The 7,410-nt window shown below is 36.2% G+C and overlaps 1 non-coding gene across 1 annotated transcript; it reads right to left on the reverse strand.

Moving 5' to 3' along the window:
* Window positions 1–5,488: 5,488 nt before the first annotated feature.
* LOC112535481 lies at window positions 5,489–5,595 on the reverse strand. The gene has a single exon (XR_003079599.1). It is a non-coding gene; the product is annotated as a small nucleolar RNA R71 (small nucleolar RNA).
* Between the last annotated feature and the right edge of the window lie 1,815 nt (window positions 5,596–7,410).

The following is a 7,410-nucleotide window of genomic DNA, read 5'->3' on the forward strand; positions in this document are numbered from 1 at the left end:
TTGAAAATAACCCCGTAAGAGGGGTATATTTATGTGTACGAGAAAACAACATCGTAAAATTGGTATATTTATGAATATGAGAGAACAACACCATAAGAGGGGTACATTTGGGAGTATGAGAAAGCACACTATATTCTTCAATAAGAGAAAACAACCGCATAAGAATGGTATATTTATAAATATTAGAAAACAACACCATCAAAGAGGGATATTTGTGAGTGTGAGAGAACTATTCTATAAAAGGGGTATGTTTATGAATATAAAAAAACCCGCAATCGAGGTTTATTTGTCCGTACAAGAAAGCGTTTCCGTAAAAGGACTACATTTTTTAATATAAGAAAACAACCCCGTAAAAGGAGTATATTTATGAGTATGAAAAAACAACCCCGTAAGAGGGATGCATTTGTAAATATTATAATACAATTCCATAAGAGCAATATATTAGTGAGTCGGAGAAAACAGCCCCATAAAAAGGGTATATTTGTGAGTTTGAGAAAACTATCCCGTAAAAGTAGTATATTTATGAATATGAAAAAGGATCCCCATAGAAAGGGTAATATTTATGAATATGACAAAACAACCCCTATTGAGGGTTATAATTTTGGGTGAGGAAGAATCCTGTAACAGGGGTATATTTTTTAGTATGAGAAAATAACCTCGTGAAGTGTTATATTTATCAATATTAGAAAATAACCCCGTAACAGGAGTATAATTATGAGTATGAGAAAACAACCATGTAAAAATAGTATATTTATGAATATGAGAAAAGAACCCTATCATAGGGATATATTTTTGAGTATGAGAAAACAACCTTGTAAAGGATTATATTTGTCAATATTAGAAAACAACTCTATAAGAGGACTATAATTGTGAGTTTGAGAAAACAACACCGTAAAATAGGTATATTTATGAATATGAGACAGGAACCCCGTAAATGTGGTATATTTATGAATATGAGAAAACAACCTTGTAATAGGGTTATAACTATGAGTGTGAGAAAATAATCCCCTAAAAGAGGTATATTTTTTAGTATGAGAAAACAATCCTGTAAAGTGTTATATTTGTCAATATTAGAAAACAACGCTTTAAGAGGACTATAATTACGAGTATGAGAAAATGACACTGTAAAAGGGGTATATTTATGAATATGAGAAAATAATCCCATAGGAGGGATGTATTTGTGAGTGTGAGAAAGCATCCCCATAAAAGGGGTATATTTGTAAGTGTGGGAGAACAACTCTACAAAAAGGGTATATTTTTTAATATGGAAAAATAGCCCCATAAGAGGGATATACTTGTGAGTGTGAGAGAACAACCCGATAACAAGGTTATATTTGTGAGTGTGAGAAGATAATCTCGTAAAATTGGTAAATTTACAAATATAAGAAAACAACAACGTAAGAGGGGTATATTTGTGAATATGAAAAAAATCACCGTAAAAGGATTATATCTTTTACTATGAGAAAACAATCCTATAAGAGGGGTTTATTTGTGAATGTTATAAAACAACCTCATAAAAGGGGTATATCTTTAAATATGAGAAAATAACGCCCTAAGAGGGGCGTAATTATAAATATTAGAATACAAACCCGTAAGAGGGATGCAATTGTGAGTCGGAGAAAACAACCTCACAGAAAAGGTATATTTCTCAGTGTGAGAAAACTACCCCGTAAAGGTGATATATTTATGAATATGAGAATGGAACCCAGTAAAAGTAGTATATTTTTGAATAGGAGAAAATAGCTCGTAAGAGGATAATAATTGTGATTGTGAGAAAATAACCTCGTAAGAGGGGTATATTTTTTAGTATGAGAAAACAACCCCGTAAAGAGGTAAATTTATCAATAATTAGAAAAAAATCACGTAAGAGCATTACAATTGTGAGTATAGGAAAATACCATCGTGAAAAAAGATATATTTATGAATATGATAAAAAAATCTCATAAGATGGGCATATTTGTGAGTGAGAAAACATCCCCGTAATAGAGTATATTTGTGAGTGTGAGAAAACAATCCCCATAAGAGGGTTATAATTATGAGTGTGAGAAAATAACCCTGTAGACTGGGTATATTTTTTAGTATGAGAAACAACCCTGTAAAGAGTTATATTTATAAATATTAGAAAAAAATTCCGTAAGAGGAGTATAATTGTGAGTATGAGAATAAAATACTGTAAAATTGGTATATTTATGAACATGAAAAAATAGCCCCGTAAGAGGGTTATAATTATTGAGTGTGAGAAAATAATCCCATAAAAAGGATATATATTTTTAGTATAAGGAAACAACCCTGGAAAGAGTTATATTTATCAATATTAGAAAATAACTCCGTAAGAGGACTATAATTATGAGTATGAGAAAATAATACCGTAAAAGAGGCATATTTATGTATATGAAAAAATAACCCGTAAGAGGGGTATATATGTTAGTATGAGAAAGCGTCCCTGTAAATGGGGTATATTTGTGAGTGAGAGAACAACCCCATAGAAAGAGAATATTTTTTAATATGGAAAAACAACCTCGTAAGAGAGATATACGTGTGAGTGTGAGACAACGACCCCATAACAGGGGTATATTTGTGATTGTGAGAAGACAATCCCGTAAAATTGGTAAATTTATGAATATGAGAAAAGAACCCCATAAAAGGAGTATATTTATAAATAGGAGAAAACAATCACGTAAGAAGGGTATATTTATGAGTATGAAAAAATAACACCATAAAAGGGGTAAAGTTTTTACTATTAGAAAATAACCCTATAAGAGGGGTATATTTGTGAGTTTGATTAAACAACCCCGTAAATGGAGTATATTTATGAGCATGAGAAAACAACCCCGTAAGAGGGGTATATTTATTAATATTAGAAAACAACCCCTTGAGGGGCGTATATTTGTGGATGTGACAAAACAACATCGTAAACATGGTATATTTTCTACTATAAGACAACAACCCTGTAAGATGGGTATATTTTTGGGTATGAGAAAAAACCGTAAAAGATGTATATTTCTAATATGAGAAATTAACCTCTTATGAGGGGTATTTATATAAATATTAGAAAACAACCCCATAATAGGGGTATATTTGTGAGTATGAGAAAATAATCTCATGAAAGTGGTATATTTATGAATATGAGAAATGAATCCCGTACAGGGGGTATATTTATTACTATGAGAAAATAACCCTGTAAGAGGGGTATATTTGTTAGTTCGAGAAAATAACTCCATAAAAGGGGTGCATTTGTGAATATGAGAAAACAACCCCATCAGAGGGGTATATTTGTCAATATTTGATAACAACCCCATAAGAGAATTAGATTTATGAGTATGAGAAAACAACACTGATATGCATCATATTATACATATTTACATGCCCAATTGTTTACATTTTTGTGCATTTTTATGCTAGAATCACCTGTTTTTTGGTTCTTTTCACGTTTTAGGTCATTATCGAGGAACATTATCAATAATCAAGGGAAATACATGCAATTATGGACCATAATCCATCAAATTGAGCAAGGACTAGCATTCCAAGGTTGAGCACTGCCTGGACTCCGGTCGTACTGAATCATCAAATAGTTACCCCCCAAGAGTGCCATTTTCGCACAGTTTTCGAAGCCACCACGGCCTGCGGTGGCTCAGCACCGGCTAAAGCACGGCCTGGAAGAAATCGCGAGTTGCAGAATGCGGAGGTCTAGCACGACCTGGACTTCGCCCGTGCTGATCAGCACGAGCTTGACCACGGCTGTGCTGAAGGAATTATATAGGCAAAAACGATTTGTTGAATTAGGGTTCGATTTTCTTACTTGATTTCCATTATACAAGCTTAGACCATCTTCTTACAGACTTTAATACTCGACCTTAGAAGATCATTTCATCTATTGAAGGAAGGATTAAAATTGTTTTAACATCAAATTGAAGATCAAGACAAGATTTGGGAGCATTTAAGAGGCAAATTAGGGTTTACTATTTTGAATTGAGAATTTAGGGTTTCTCATCCAACTTGAAGAAGAAGGGTGTACATGCCTTTAATTTGCTTTTTTGAATCTATTCTTTATTTTGTATTACTTATTAGTATGAGTAACTAAATTGTCAAACCCATTTGGGGTTTCTATGTTGTTGGATTGATTTTAATGCTTATAAGATTTTGATTATCAATGCTTGTTTCTTCTTGCTTTCATTATTAATGAGAAATCACTTTATTCATGAGACGTTGTGAGTTGTGGTATTTAGATTGCTTTATGTAATTGAGAAATTCATTTAGTCATTGGAAATTTGAATAGCAAGAACTGGTTAATAATCACTTAGAGATAAGGGTAATTGACTAGCCGGATTAAGAATTAACAAAGCTTAATAGAGGCGGGTTAAACCTTAATGCTAATCGAATAATCGACCATTAGGAAGAGATTCCAACTTTAGGTTATTAGGTTTAGGAATTCAGTTATCTCGAGAGGGAGACTGAATTCAGTTAAGAATTCGTCCACGGGTAACTGCAATTGATAATCAATATAATCTCTATCTTCACTAAAATCCAACTAGCTTAGGTCCCCCAGGGTTTGCTTTTTCTTTCGAGAGTTTTCCTAAATCCTTTTAGATTATTTGGCACTTAATTAATTGTTTGTTCATATTTAATCATAGTATAATACTTCATCGATTTTGTTTAGGTTAGATAACATAAGACGCTGCAATATGTCTAGGATCACCCTTTCCCGTGAATACGAGCTTGATACTCACCATTTGTGCTAGTCTGCATCGATAGGTTCACTGCCTTAGTCTTAGCTACACAAATAGCATATCAAGTTTTTGGCGCTGTTGCCGGGGAACTTTTTGTGTGAATTTGTGTTTTTGTTAATTTAGCCATATTTATTTTTTCATCTTTATTTTGCTTTATTTTTTTCTTTTATTGTTTTAACTACTTTTGTTCTTTGGTTGCTACATTCCATTCTTAGGTAGTTTATGACCAAGAGCTCTAGCTCTATTTTATAGAGCCTCTATTTGATCTAGAACTATCCCTCAGACTTTTAAGGAAGTGTTTGCAATCAGAAAAGGAGGAGATTGAGGTTGAGGTACCTGTTGATAAACCAGAAGGGATGGAGAATCACAATGGAAATGTCACAGCGGAAGCCAACAGAACGATGTATGAATTTGCTAGACCATCATTCGATGGGACACAAACAAGTATACTCAGACTGGCGGTGGCAGCTAACAACTTTGAAATAAAGCCAAATGTGATCCAAATGGTACAGCAAAGTGTACAGTTTGGAGGGCTGCCAAGCGAGGATCCCAATGCCCATATAGCCAACTTTTTGGAGATATGTGACACGTTTAAGATAAATGGAACTACCGATGATGCCATCCGGCTGAGATTATTTCCATTTTCTTTAAGGGATAGAGCAAAGAGATGGCTGCAGTCCCTTCCACCGAACACTATTACAACTTGGAAATCCTTAGCTGAAAAATTTCTTTACAAGTACTTTCCTCCAGCTAAAACTGCTAAATTGAGAAATGACATTTCTTCTTTTCTGCAGATGGACGACGAGAGCATGTACGATGCCTGGGAGAGGTACAAGGACTTGCTGAGATGCTATCCACACCGCGGTCTACCAATATGGATATAGGTTCAGACCTTTTACAGTGGTTTGAACCTTGCTACTAGGCAAATGGTGGACGCTGCAGCAGGTGGAGCTTTGAACAACAAGATGCCGGAGCAGCTGCAAAACCTGATAGAGGAGATGGCCATGAACAATTACCAATGGCAATCCTCTAGAAGTCGACCGGTCAAAAAGGGAATGATCAACCAGTTAGACTCCACAATAGCCTTGGCAGCTCAAGTGGAGCTTCTAACCAAGAAATTAGACCAGCTTCAGATGCCGGTTCAAGCAGCCCAAATAAGTTGCGAGTTTTGCGGTGGCCCACACTATGGTGCAAACTATAATGCGGGAGGTATGTTTGCTAGTCCCTCTACTTCATCTATTGTTTTTACTGACCATGAACAGGTTAATTACATGCAGAATGCACCCGGACAGCAGAATAACCCTTATAACAGCACATACAATCCTGGGTGGAGAAATCACCCCAATTTTAGTTGGCGCAATAATAATGCCTAGGGTCCACCAAAGCCAGAGATCGCATCAAGCCACCACGAAGCAGAACTGGACCATCAAAGCTTCCTCCACCAGCCGAGAAGAAATCTAACTTGGAGGAGCTGATGATGAAGCTTGTCACGTCGAGTGAGACAAGGTTCCAGCAGACCGACAGTGCTCTTAGAAATCAGCAAGCATCCATTCAGAACTTGGAAAATCAGATTGGGCAGATTTCTAAGATGTTGTCTAAAAGGCAACAAGGAGCGCTCCCCAGCACCACTGAGGCTAACCCGAGGGAGCTCGTGAACACCATCACTTTGCGTTCAGGTAAGTTAGTTTTAGCTCCTTCTAAGCCTATTTTTGATGATTCCACTATCGATGTGCAGATCGAGGCTAGTAGCAGGGTTAAGGAACCTGAAAGGCAAAAGGTGAAACCAATCCCAGCCAGGGAGTATCAACCCAAGGTTCCTTATCCTACTAGACTGAAGCAACTAGAAGCACAAGAGCAGTTCAGTAAGCTTTTGGATATTTTTAGACAACTGCATATTAACTTGCCTTTTGTTAATGTATTGAAGCAAATGCTGAAGTATGCCAAATTCTTAAAGGACATACTTAGCAACAAAAGTAAGCTGGAGGAGGTAGCATATGTTAAGCTCAATGAAGAGTGCCCAACAGTGTTTCAGAGCAAGTTACCAGAGAAACGTCACGACCCAGGGAGTTTTACTATTCCTTGCACTTTAGGTAACTTGTGTGTTGATGCTGCATTAACTGATTTAGGCGCTAGCATAAATGTAATGCCCACGAGTATGTTCAATAAGCTAGGTTTAGGGGAAGCAAAACCCACTAGGATGTGCATTCAATTAGCTGATCACTCTGTTAAGCTTCCTAGGGGAATTATAGAGAATGTGCTACTCAAGGTAGATAAATTCATATTTTCTATGGACTTTGTGGTTATGGATATGGATAATGAGCATGGTGTGCCTTTGATTTTAGGGAGACCTTTCCTTGCCACGGCTAGAGCTAAAATAGACGTATTTGAGGGAAAACTAGAGCTTAATATAGGGGATGACTATGTTACTCTCAGTTTACTCCCATTTGATAGTTCTCCCACCGACCATGTTCATGCCATTTGTGCTATTGACGGGATTGGTTTTGCATGTGATAAGCCACCACAGGATATACTAATTGATGATGCTCTACATGCTCCTTTGCCTTTTTATGTGTGTCACTCTTTTCAAGAAAACAACTTGTATCGATTTGAGACTTCATGCTATGATACACCCGAGAAGGGTAGTTGCAAGTTTGCTTATGACAGGTCACCTCGACAGGATTTG

Source organism: Ricinus communis, chromosome 4, assembly GCF_019578655.1.
Source record: "Ricinus communis isolate WT05 ecotype wild-type chromosome 4, ASM1957865v1, whole genome shotgun sequence".
NCBI classification, from domain to species: Eukaryota; Viridiplantae; Streptophyta; class Magnoliopsida; order Malpighiales; family Euphorbiaceae; genus Ricinus; species Ricinus communis.